The following is a 13,965-nucleotide window of genomic DNA, read 5'->3' as shown; positions in this document are numbered from 1 at the left end:
CCTAAAAAGAATACAAAGAAAGCCAAGATAGGTATGTCATGGTTAAACTGTTAAAAGAAGTAAAGAGAAAATCTTGGAAGCAGTCAGAGAAAAACTACATATTATATTCAGAGAACAAGGGCATGGATGATGACTGACTTCTCATCAATAACAATGGCAGCCAGAAGGCAATGGAATGACATTTTTAATATGCTGGGCGGGAAACCCTATCAGCCCATAATTCTATCTCCAGCAAAACTATTTTTAAAAACTGAAGGTGGAATAAAGACATTTTTTGCGTAAACAAAACCTGATGAAGTTTTCTGTCTACACTATGAGAAATGCTAAAGGAGTTCTTCAGGATGAAAGGAATTAATATCAGATGGTATATGTGGATCTATTAGAAGGAGTTAAATATCACTTAAAATGATAAATATGCAAGTAATTATAAAAAAACTGTATTTTTCCTTTTCTTCTCTTAATTTATTTTAAATACATAAAACTATTTAACAAAAACTTTGTAACACTCCATTGTGGGGTTTATATCATATGTAGTTGTTCTCTATGACAATTATAACACAAAGGATAGGGACAAATTAAGTTATACATTCAAGGTTCTTGTATTTTACCTAAAGTAAACTGTAAATTGTGATAAATTATCAATGCACATTGTAACCTCTGAAGCAACCACTAACAAAAAGAAAATATAAAAAGATATAGCTAAAAAGCTAATAGAGAAATCAAATGAAATCCTACTTAACATATTTGATTATCCAAATAAAGGCAAGAAACAAAAAACAGATGACACAAGTAGAAAGCAAATGGCAGAACTGCTTTGCTAAATCCAGATATATCAATATTATATTAAATGTAAATAAACTAAATTCTTAAATGAAAAGGCAGAAATGATCAGCCTGGGTAACAATCAAGTTCCCATTATATGCTCCCTAAAAGAAACCCTCCTTAAAAATAAAGGCACACATAGGTTGAAAGTAATAGAATGAAAAGAGATCCACTGTGCAAACTCTGATCTTAAGAAAGCTGGAGTGGCTATAATAATCAGACAAAACAGACTCTGAGATGAGAAATATTACTAGCAATACTAGAGACATGGACAAGACAAAGAATATTACTGCAGATAAAATTTCATCATGATAAGATGATCAATTTATCAGGATGACATATTGATTACAGATGTGTATGTACCTAGTCATACAGCTCCAAAATACATAAAGTAAAAATTAACAAAACTAAAGGAGGAAATAAACAATCATAGTTGGAGATTTTAAACATCCTTTGATTACTGAATCAAAATTAGAAGAACTAAGCAAAAATATTACTAAGATACAGAATATCTGAATTATATTATCAGCCACATTGATGTAATTGACATTTAGAGAACACTACATTCAAAACCTGCACATTATTTTCAAATGCATATGGAATATTCACTATGATGGGTCATGTTCTGGGCCATAAAATAGGCCTCGATACATTTTAAAATACCATAACTAAACAGAGCATGTATGCACTTTGACCACAATGGAGTAAATTAGAGATCAGTAAGAAGGCTAGAAAAATGCCAAATATTTAGAAAACTTAACAGCGTGAACCCAGGAGGCAGAGCTTAAGGTAAGCTGAGATCACGCCACTGCACTCCAACCTGGGTGACAGAGTGAGACTCCGTCTCAAAAAAAAAAAAAAAAAAAAAAAAAGAAGAAGAAAAAACAATAAAGAACAAACTTAACGAAATTAGAAACTCCACAAACAATGGAGAAAATGAACAAAAGCAGTATTTCTTCAAAACTGAAATTTTTTCAAAAAAAAGGAGTTATCAAGCCATGAAAAGACATTGAAGAAACTTAAACACATACTAGGAAGTGAAAGAAGCGAGTCTGAAAATGCTACATACTGTATGATTCTAATTAAACAACATTTTGGAAAAGGCAAAACTATGGAGACAATGAAAAGATCAGTGGTTGCCAGGGATCAGAGAGAGGGATGAGTAGGCAGAGCACAGAGGATTTTTAGGACAGTGGAACTATTCTGTATAGCACTATAATGGTGGACACATGTCATTATATATTTGTCCAAACCATAGAATGTACAACACCAAGAGTGAACTCTCGAGTAAACTATGGACTTTGGGTGAGAATGCTGTGTTAATGCAGATTTCATCAGTTGTAAAGTATGTACAACTTTGGTGGGCGATGGTGATAAAGAGGGAGGCTGTGCATGTGTGGAGGTATGGGGTATATGGGAAATCTCTTTATTTTCCTGTCAATTTTGCTGTGAACCTAAAACTGTTCTTTAAAAAAGCAAGTCTTGGCTGGGCGCGGTGGCTCACGCCTGTAATCCCAGCACTTTGGGAGGCCGAGGCGGGCGGATCACAAGGTTAGGAGATCGAGACCATCCTGGCTAACACGGTGAAACACCATCCCTACTAAAAAAAAATACAAAAAAACTAGCCAGGCGAGGTGGCGGGCGCCTGTAGTCCCAGCTACTCGGGAGGGTGAGGCAGGAGAATGGTGTAAACCCGAGAGGTGGAGCTTGCAGTGAGCTGAGATCCAGCCACTGCACTCCAGCCTGGGCGACAGAGTGAGACTCCGTCTCAAAAAAAAAAAAAAAAAAGTCTTGGCCAGGCACGGTGGCTCATGCCTGTAATCCCAGCACTTTGGGAGGCCGAGGTGGGTGGATCACCTGAGGTCCAGGAGTTCGAGACCAGCCTGGCCAACATGGCAAAACCTCGTCTATACTAAAAATACAAAAATGAGCCATGAGTGGTGGTGGGCACCTGTAATTCCAGCTACTCAGGAGGCTGAGGTAGGAGAATTGCTTGAACCCAGGAGGCAGAGGTTGCAGTGGGCTGAGATTGCACTACTGCACTCCAGCCTGGGTGACAGAGCAAGACTCCATCTCAAAAAAAAAAAAAAAAAGCAAGTATTTACAAAAGTTAATTAACAACTTCCTCCAGGAAAGACTAATAAGAAAGGAAAGAAAACCCAAATTGCCAATATCAGGAATGAAATGAAATATATCACTAGAGATTCTACAGAAATCAAAATGATAATGAGGAACTATTACAAACAACTTTAGCCCATAAATTCAATAACATATAAAATGAACACTTTTTTTAAAACACACAACATAACAAAACTGACACAGATGAAATAAAAAATGTGAATGTAATACATATAACAAAAAAATTGAATATGTTATTGGAAACTTCCCTACAAAGAAAACTTCAGGCACATATAGTTTCACTGGTGAATGCTATCAAATACTGAAAAAGGAATTATTACACAAATGCCATCAGAAAATAAAAAAAAGAATACTTCATGACTCATGAAGTCAGTAAACCCTGACACCAAAACTTGACAAATATATTACAAGAAAAGTGTTTAGACTAATACCTCTTATGCACATATATGCAAAAATAATTTAAAATATTAATAAATCTAATTCAGCAATATATAAATAACATAACCCACACAGATTATCAATTGATTTTTTCTTTTCTAATGGAGCCTCAGCTCTTTTCTTCCTCAACTGGATTTTGACAAAGGTGTCAAGGCAATTCAACAGAGAAAGAAAAGTCTTTTAAACAAATGGTGATGGATCAACAGGATATCCATATTGGGGAAAATAAATGGATCTTGACCCCTATCTCACATCATACATAAAAATGATTTCAAGTTAGAACATAAACTTGGCCAGGCGCAGTGGCTCACGCCTATAATCCCAGCACTTTGGGAGGCCGAGGTGGGCAGATCACGAAGTCAGGAGATCGAGACCATCCTGGTTAACACTGTGAAACCCCGTCTCTACTAAAAATACAAAAAAATTAGCCAGGCGTGGTGGCGGGTGCCTGTAGTCCCAGCTACTCGGGAGGCTGAGGCAGGAGAATGGCGTGAACCTGGGAGACAGAGCTTGCAGTGAGCTGAGATCGCGCCACTGCACTCCAGCCTGGGCGACAGAGCGAGACTCCGTCTCAAAAAAAAAAAAAAAAAAAACACCATAAACTTACACATAAAAGCTAAAACTATAAGACTTCTCAGAGAGAATATAGGAGGTTAGACAAAGGTTTCTTAGAATGCACAAAGTAAATAAGCATAAAAGAAAAACTTGAGAAATTAGATTTCACCAAAATTTAAAACCTCTGCTCATTAAAATATTTTACTAAGAATATGAATAGGTAAGCCACAGTCTGGGAGAAACATTTGCAAAACATGTATCTAATAAAGGGCTTTTATCCTAATCTATCTATCTATCTATATAAACTCCTACAATTCAGTATAAGAAGACAAATAACTTAAAAAAAAAATGGTACTTCATGAAGCAAGATATTCAGATGCCCAAAAGTACATGAATAGTGTTCAGCCTCGTTAGTCACCAGGGAAATGCAAATTCAAACTATATCAAGATATCGCTAAATACTCACTAGAATGGCTAAAGCTGACAAGTCTGACAACATCCAATGTTGTAGGTACATGGAGCAACTAAAATTCTCACACATCCCCATGTGTAGATACGAATGATACAACCACATTGGAAAGAGGTTTGGCAGTTTTCTAGAAAGTTAAACCTGCCCTTTAGCCCAGAATTCCTCTTGTAGTTATTTTTATCCAAGAGACATGAAAACATATATCTTCAAAAAATAATAATAACTTGTATAAGCATGTTCATAGCAGCTTTTTGTTTGTTGGTTTTTGTTTTCGTGTTTGAGACAGGGTCTCACTCAGGATAAAGTACAGTGGCACAATCACAGATCACCGCATCCTCCCAGGCTGAAGCAATTCTCCCACCTCAGTCTCCTAAGTAGCTGGGACTACAGGCGTGCAGCACCATACCCAGCTAATTTTTGTATTTTGGGTAGAGACAGGGTTTCACCATGTTGCCCAGGCTGGTCTCAAACTCCTGGGCTCAAATGATCTGCCTGCCTCGGCCTTATTCATAGCAGTTTGATTCAGTCACCAAGAAGTAAAAATAACCCAAATCTTCCTCATCAGGAGAGTGGATGAGAAATTGTAGACTATGATGATTTAAAGATTCATACTGAAAACCCTAAAACAACCACTAAAAATGGAAAAGAAGGGCAGAGCTAAAAAGCTAATAGAGGAATACTACTGGAATACTCTTCATGAATAGAAAGGAATTCATTACTGAAATTCACAATGCCTGAGTGAATCTCAAAATCATTACACTGAGTGAAAGAAGCTGAGTCCAAAAGAGTAGATGAGTAGAGTGGATTAAAACTAAAGTAAAAAAAAAATCATAACAGCGGGCAGGGGGCGGTGGCGGGTGAGAGTGACTGGAAAGGGACAGGAGGGGACATTCCAGTGAGATGGACACATTCTGTATGATAATACAGTGTGGGGTTACATGGAGTTGCGATTTGTTAAAATTAGCCAGCTAAGGTTTGTGCACTTACTATATGTGAATTTTAACGACGACAACAAAGCCTGTAAAAATATGAGGGTGGAGAGGAGGATGGAGAGTGGGTAGGGGTATCCAGGTGCTATAAGAATGGCAGGACACTGACACCCTGTAGAGGGTGGTGGCTTCATTAAGTTTTATTGCATTGTGTATTTACTTTGTGGATGTTTGAAACGTCCGTGATAAAGAGTTAAACAAACACACACAAGACACCAGCGATGAGCTGTCCGCCCAGCAGAAGCAGCGGCTCGTGGTCCCGGCCGTGCTTCCAGGTGACAGCAGTGACCACATGGTCCTCCCAGGAGGGGTGATGCTGGATCCTGAGTAACTCCTCCACCTGGCAGAGGAGGGGGCAGCGGAGAGGGGGAGAGGGCAGGGCCCCGAGGGTGTGGGTACTATTCAATGTGAAGTCCACAGGGCACAGGGAAGCACACTGTGGAGTACCTTTGCAGTACCCAGTTTGGGAACCCCTCAATCCAGCACAGGACAGTAGATGTGAGTGAGTGGAGGCCATGCTTCTTCTCTGAACCTGAATCTGCCGTGGGAACTTGGACTCATTGGTGACTGCCCCACCGTCCTTGCCTTCTCACGTTCCGTTGTCCTCTCTTCTGTTTTTCTTCCTGTGGCGAGGACCTGGGCAGTCTTTCTTTGACTGCCTTCTCCTGTGTCCTCTTAGACCGGGTTACAGGAGCCTTGGAACAGCCAATATAAAGGGGAGGGGCCGAGACATGACCTGTCATCCAGCCTGGCCCTGCTTGGCCGATGGGCTTGGCTGGCCTAAAGCTCCCTCGTGGCTCAGAAACATGCCCGGAGTGCTGTTTATAAGCTAAGCACGTTTCATTTACCATCTGGTCCAAGATCAGGACGGGCATGAAATAAAGGGGAAAAGCACAGAACCAGCGGCGCAATTTCCCCTCCTTGGCCGGCACCAGCCTGTGGAATCCACAAAACGCGCATCTGACCTTGAACGAACATTCAAGTGAACCAGATGCGCACTTGACCTTTTGGAGCCTCTGCTGAGTCAAATGCGCCAGTGGGAACATCTCCCGTGGCTTCCTGACTTCATGTGAGGGGCACAGGAGAGACGCAGCTAGAAGCAGCCCTGGACTGCAGCCGTGATGAATGAGTCTGCCTGGGCACAAAGGGAAGAGGCTTCTGTTTACAGAAAAATACTCCCATCACCTAGTAACCAGCAATGTCAGGAAAGGAAATGCAGAAAACGCTGAGAGCAATTTCTGGGCCGGTTCCTGGCTGAGCCGCTGACTCACTGCGACCTTAAGCAATCTCTCTTCTATTCCTGTTCCTCCGTATGCCAAATGGAGCTGTCACCTGCCTCACATAGTTCAGATTAGTATTTAGACAATGTTTTGTCATCTTCGGTGATAATTGGGGCAGAGTTAGCTGAGTGGTTTTAGTTACCTTCATTCTGATTGGCTAATGAGCCTTGGCGTTTGGGAGGCACAAGGCCTCCGCCAGCCATCAGCTCCTCCTCTCCTGATACTCGCTGGCGTCCAGATGGTACCAGAGTTCATCTGCCCGAAGAAAGCAATTAATTTCCTCCCTCCGAACAAGAAGGAACAAGTCCAGAGCGCTCTCAGGAATACCGGTCGCTTCAAAGCCCAGATTCTGTCCTGGTGCTTGTCTTAACACTTGCAGTGTCATTACGCTGCCCAGAAAAATCTCGTCTATTTCCTTCTCCTGGAGGGCCAGGTCTACGCAGCAAGTGATGTGTGTTTTAAGATTCTGTCCCCACCATTCAGGCTTGTGTGGCCTGGGCCCACGCACAGGGAAGACACAGCCATCTCCTTGCTGAAAAGTGGATTCTTGAACCTCCTTGATGGTGGAACCACGTCCTTTCTTGCACCAGGATCACTCCCTGTGGACCCAGTTAGTTCTCAGCGCCAAGAGTTATTACTCTGCCCTGATTATCACCAAAGATGACAGTGGGTGTCCCCACTTGGCACTGCGAACATTGGGGATGGATCCATCTCTGGGCTGGGGCTGTCCCGAGCACTGCAGGGCGCTGAGCAGCATCCCTGGTCTCCACCCACTCCATGCCAAGAGCACCCCCAGTTGTGACAACCACAGATGTCCCCAGACATTCCCCAGTGTCCCCTGGGGGGGCAGAAGGACCTCTGTTCAAAATGGATGTGTGATATCTGAGAAGGCATCTGGACAAACAGCCCCTGACTAAAATGGGCCTACAGACAGGTTGAGAACGGGAAGATGAAAAAGGAGAGTAGGCAGGACACAAAATCATGACAATTCAGCCAGGCCAGGAGTCTGAAATAAAAGAACAGGACCCTCTGAAGGCTACCCACGCGTTCCAGAGCAGCAGACTTCAAAGCACACCAAGGGCAACCATCATTCCCTCTACGCCTAAGCCATTCCTCACTTTCGTTTTTTTTTTTTTTTTCCTCTTGTAGCAATGAGCTTTCAAGGATTGGAGCTGGCTCCGAGCTTCTCGGAAATCAAGTATCTTCAGAATTCAAATTCCTTTTTCTTTTCGTAAGAATTGGGCTTCTGTTCCTGTTTTCTTCTCAGGAGCCAAACTCACCCTCCTTTCTCTAGAAAAGGATCAGAACCAAGCCCTTGACAACTGGCCTGAGAAAGGGCTGTTTGCAGAGTGGAATGGGGATGGGGAAGTGTGGACACCCAGTCGGTCCCTAAGTCACAGGTTCTAATCTTCAGAGGGTTGGAGCAGGCTGCATTGACAGGGCCTCCCCTAAGCCAGGGACCCCCGTCATAACAGAGGAAACACCCATTCCTTCCCTTTTAGAAACCTGACTTTTTTTTTTTCAGGCACAGTCTTCTCTGTCACCCAGGCTAGAGTGCGGTGATGCGATCACAGTTCCCTACAGCCTCGACCTCCCTGGCTCAAGTGACCCTCCCACCTTAGCCAACCAAGTAGCTGGAACTATAGGTGAGCACCAGCAAGCCCGGCTAACTTTTAATTTTTGGTAGAGACAGGGGTCTCGCTATGTTGCCCAGAATGACCTCGAACTCCTGGACTGAAGCAATCCTCCCACCTCGGCCTCCCAAAGTGCTGGGATTATAGGTGTGAGCCATTATGCCTGGCCTTGATTTGATTATTAATATAAAAATTGTCCAAACTAAGGTATGGTGTACCTCGTCTCTGATGTGGTCTGCTTTTAACTGCCATCAATAATATACCAAATTCAGGGTGAATTTTGAATTAAAAAAACCACCAAGGCTTCACTGACATTTTCACCCAGCAAATACTCTTTTGGCAGTCAACCTGATTCCACTGCTTTTAGCAATAACTTCAACACCACAAAACTTGGGTTTCTAGGAAATGGAAATTCTCCTTATGTTATGGGGTGCCCTGAAGTCCAACACATTGGAGTGAAAGGTAACTGGATTCCAAGCTAGAGGCCGAGCATCAGTCAATGCTGTCCCCCCAGAGAGGACGTGAGAGTGTCACACACACACACATGCATGTATACACTCCCCACGTATGCATATATACAAATATACATGGACATACACATATACACACATACACACAAAAATACATGTACGTACATGTATACATAAAAATACACACACAGACACACATACGTGCACACACATATGCCACCTGATGCAGGATAATATGAGAAAAATGGCCAAAACCACTCAGAAGACACATGTCATTTGCTTACTCCAGACATTTTTCTAATTAAACTGAATGTTGACTCCTCCCACTAGATAAAAACAACAATTCTTGTAGTAAAAAGTCGGGGGGGACCTATGTTCACACATCCACACACATGCCTATGGGAGGAAGCCTCAAAGTACATTTTTTCTCTATACTTTATTCCTTGCAAGATTCCATTCTGAAATTGCAACCCTTTTCTGACAGCGCCTCTGCACCTTCTGGCTCTCAGCCATGCCCCTGCCATGCTGTCTCTTCCACCTTCTTCTATCCCGCAACCCTTCCCTGTGCTGACCTCCCCTCACTGTCTCCCATCCAGACTGTCTACATCCAGTTCCTTGCATCTTCAACTCCCATTTTCCCAGTAGCTATGATGACTTTTGTGCTCCAACAGCAGAGGTGAGGAGCTGAGACAGACCCCAGCAGAAGCCTAAAATATGTACTCTCTGGTCCTTTACAGAAAAAGGCTGCTGGTCCCCTTCCTGAAGGTTCTAGAGCCTTCCATCTCCCTCCAAGGACCCACCGATCAAGCCTGTAATCTGGCTTCTGCACAGGCTCCATTATTTCAGCTTATAGACAAGCTCACATCACACCCATTTGAGGAGAACATCCACTGCCACTGAAACCCTGCTCTTTATCCTTTATCTTCTCTCGAGATACGGATTCTTTCTTCTTTGTAAGTCCATACTCTTGGGAGGGAGTCTCCGTCGGCTTCTCTCTGCAGTTCTCATGTCTGCCCACTGTTCTCAAGGTCCTCACCGGGCAGGTTTCAGGCCTCCTCTGAACTTGGCCTCTGCAGTATTTCGTGTCGCTCCTCAAAGCTCCATCCTCCCTCCTTTCTGGGCACTGTTGTCATCTGGTTTCATTTTTCCCCCTAATGGTACCTTCTCAGTCCCCTGCACTGGTCCCTCCTTGTCTACCACCCTCGGCCTCCACCCTTGTGCCCCTCCCCTGTCACACTCAATGTGGACGACCTCATGGCACCAGGACTCCCGGCACCACCCAAATCACCTGGCTCCGGCTCCCTTCTCCAGCTGCCTCCCAGACCTCTCTGCCTGGGCGCCCCTCAGGTGCCTCAACAAGTCCAAGGGAAACTCCCTCCGCCCAAATTTCTCCTCTTGCGTTTCCTAAGCCAGGGGGCTGTTCAAGGCACTGGGCATCTCCCTGGGCCCCGGGGCACGTGTCGCTGGTGACTCAGCCTGCTGTCTCCACCTGATACCATCTCTGCCTCCCCCTTCCTTCCGCTCCTGCTGCTACTATTTTAGTGAGCCCCTGCCTCCCCATCTCCTACCTGGAACCACCACATCCGCCTCCTAATTGGTCTCCCTGCTTCCAGCCTCGGCCCGAGCCAATTTTCTTTCACATTGGGGTGATTCAAAAGATAACAATGTCTTCTCATTCCCTGGCTGAAAAAACCCTCCCATGAGTTTTCACTGCATAGAGTGCATGTGCTAAACCAAGGGATTAACTACCAAGGTGGGGGTTCCAGACATTTCGATGTCGAAAGGGTCTGCTGTCTGTAGGATCCCTTCTTCAGAGGGTTGGAGCCCGCCCTTCACACTCACAAGTTTGGCTGATCAAGACCCTGTCAGCTGAAGACCGTCCATAGGCAGGCAGAGAGCCCTGCCCCACAGAGCGCATCCAAAGAAAGGGAACACTTGGTTCCCTTCCTACTCCCGGCCCCGCCTTTGGATCTTACTGGGGAGTCGGCTCCAGCCGGGGGAAAAAGACTTTGCAACCTCCATTATTTATATGAATAAGAACAAATGCCAAGGGGAGTGCCGAGTGGCTGGGAAGGAGGTACGGCCACCCACAGCAGAGGGAGGAGGCCAGGCTTCAGGTTCAAATCCCAGGCCTGTCACTCGCTTACTTACTGACTGTGGCCGCGGCCTTGGTTTCTTAATCTGAGAAAGGGGCTGGGAGGGGGAAGGGAATGATGTAGTTGATATGCCCACCCTGAATGTAGATCCCAGCAGGTGCCTGATCAATGAAATATGACCTAGGCAGGGGCGGGAGGATCCACTGAACCCAGGAGTTCGAGACCAGCCTGGGCAACATAGCGAGGCCCCGTCTCTACAAACGAACAAACAAAAAACTGGGGGCCGGGGAAGATGGCTTATGTCTGTAATTTCAGCACTTTGGGAGGTTGAGGCCAGAGGATTGCTTGAGGTCAGGAATTTGAGGCTGCAGTAAGCTGACTGCACTACTGCACTCCAGCCTGGGAGACAGAGGAAGACCCTGTCTCTACAAAGAATAAACAACAAAACAAAACAACCAAAAACAACCAAAAAACCAAAGTAGCCAAACAAAAGACGGACACAACCCCAAGGACAACAGCAGTGGCAGCAGCCGGTGGCCAGACTGAGCCCCAGACTGTGGGCAAAACTGGTACACGTGGGGGCCGACTGACTCTGAGGAAGCTGTGGCCACATCACCTCTGCTCTAGACACAACACACATGCTGAGGCTCAGAAAGGGCGAGCCATGAGCTGAAGGTCACCAAGCAGGAAGAGGCAGGCTGGACTGGGGCTTCGGCTTGGGTTTGGCTAAGTCACTCCTTTAGGAGGAGGAAGCACATGTTTTTATGACTCTGGAGCCTCCGGAGCCACCGCTTTCCGACCCACGTGAAGCTTCCGCTTCTTTTCCGTATATAAATCACTTCCCCAACCCCATGCCAAAGAGAACTCCAAATAACAACACGAGCTTAGCTTTTGCTTTAGAAGTTTCTAGAATTTAGCTGATGCTATTGGAGCGATCATGAACTGATACAGTCCCTGTGGGGAGTGACTGGATGAGTTCGAGCCAGACTTGGACATTTCTCCAGTCCTCTGTGGTTCCAGTTGAGAAGTAAGTGGCTCTTTCTTCATTCTCAGTAACTGGGAGGAACTTGTAAATAAGCGTGACTTAGAATGACCATTCCCTCTGTCTATCCCCAGAAGCAGTTCCCTGTGCGTTTACAGCAGTGGGTTTTTCCAAATGTAAAGGTCTGGGGGTCACTCCCTGGCCAGTCGCGCATATTCAATATCTGCTCGTCCTTTCCCTCCCCTTCCAGAGACCAAGGTCACCTGTCTGTGCCATTCTGGTGCCTGGCCCCTGCTGGGGTCACCCACATCCCCTCCCGTGAGCTGTTGCGTCTCATGCCGCTCCTGTCCTGCCGCTCTCGCTCTTGCTCCCAGGCCACCTTCTCCCTCATGCATCCAGCTACTTGGTTTGAAACTCTCTCCCTGGCGCCTGCTTCGTGGGGAAAGCCGGGCTTCCTTTGATTCCGGATGGAGTGTTTAAATGAGATGGCCACACAACCCCGAAGGACCCTCTGATTCAAATGGAATTAGAGCTCATGCCTGCCAGACCCCCAGGCCTGAGCACCGGCCCCTGCACTGAGCAGCAGCTTCTGCCTGCATGTCTAAGGTCTGCAGAATTGAGGGAGGCAGCGTGGCACACAGTGGTCCAGACTCGCAGTGACAAGGTGGTGGCAATGCATGGAGTGCCACCGAAGGCTGGCACTGGTGTCCCCTGCATACAACGCAGGGAGGGTGAGAATGGGGCCGATGCACCTGCCAGGGTGGGGATGGACAAGACCCCTCCAGCAGGGCCAGGCAGGCTGGGCAGCGCTCTGTCCCTCAAAGTCCACCTGCCCATGACAGCTAAGATCAAAGTGACTGCTGCATTAAAGAGGGAGGGGGACAGAGAGACAGCAGCCAGTAGCTCCAAAGGGGACCCCAGGCAAGTGACGAGCAGTGGGGAAACCCTCTCTCCAGTCAGCTTGTCATCTCACACAGGTTTTCCTGACCTCAGCAATGCGGGCATGAGGGGCAGGAGCATGCTCTGGGCTGGGGCTGTCCTGGGCACCACAGGGTGCTGAGCAGCATCCCTGGTCTCCACCCACTCCATGCCAGGAAACCACCCCTGACCCCTGTCGTGACAACCACAAATGTCTCCAGACATTGCCCAGTGTGCCCGGGGGCAGGACCACCCCCGTGGAGAGCCACACGTCTAAGGCTGCACCTTTACTCCACGCAGCGTTTCCAGATTCACCAAACCACTCTCCGTGCTGGCCCCTCAGATTCCTTCCTGTCATGCAGCTGTTCACATCTGGCTTCTTGGCTAGTCAGCCCTTCTTGAGAAAACAAAGTCTGGGTCTGTGTCATCTCAGCAGCCCCCTCGCAGCTCCCTCACCCCAACTCCAGCCCCTACGTAGCACATTGCCTGCAAAGATGCTCAAGGCGTATTTTGCAATGAAAAAGAGAATGAGCGGCCTGCCTGCTTTGGGCTGCCCACCTGTTCTAGCCACCTTCACCATGTCGGCCTCCAGCTCCCGTCTTCAGCTGAGCACAGGGGCCTGTCCCAGGGTTCTTGGGAGCGGCTTCCTAAGGCATCATGCTTTTGTGTTCTGCTCCTTCTCTTACCAGCCTTTCTTTCCCTCTCATGTTTCTTTCCCTTTCTGACCATGAGCAGGGCTGCAGTGCAGCTCCTGATGGTCAAGATGAAGATGGGGAATGTGCCAGTGAAAATCTGGCATGCAGAGGCCTCACCTCACTCACCCTCTCCTGTCCCACCTTCAAAATCTTTCAGAGCGACCCACGCTGCCAGAGGGTAGAGAGTGGACCCGGAAATGACAAGTGACAGTTCCTCAGCAGTAGCATCTCCTGCATTCCCAGCCTGGTGACCTGACACGGCAGCAGGCCCACTGGGCACCTGTGCCCACCTGGGGACAGGGTTTCGTCCTGCCTGTGTGGCCCTTCCTGTCCCTGACAGCCATCTCGAGAGACGGCCAGTGAGCACAGGGCAACAGGCAGTGCATGTTCTTTCCACGTCTCCATGACTGATTCGGGCCAGGAGGAGGCTGGTTTTCCAGATCCCACCAACATCACATACGGGACCTTTCCAATCTAC

At 46.5% G+C, this 13,965-nt stretch overlaps 1 protein-coding gene across 5 annotated transcripts in view; it reads right to left on the bottom strand.

Annotated features, from left to right (window-relative positions):
• Positions 1 to 13,965, bottom strand: part of RFX2 (regulatory factor X2) — a 118,957-nt gene that overhangs the window by 58,326 nt on the left and 46,666 nt on the right. The gene's annotated exons all lie outside the window — the stretch shown is intronic.

This window comes from Papio anubis, chromosome 20 (assembly GCF_008728515.1).
Source record: "Papio anubis isolate 15944 chromosome 20, Panubis1.0, whole genome shotgun sequence".
In the NCBI taxonomy this organism is placed as follows: domain Eukaryota; kingdom Metazoa; phylum Chordata; class Mammalia; order Primates; family Cercopithecidae; genus Papio; species Papio anubis.
The sequence above is the reverse complement of the archived record's forward strand: the minus strand, read 5'-3'. Positions and strand labels throughout refer to the sequence as shown.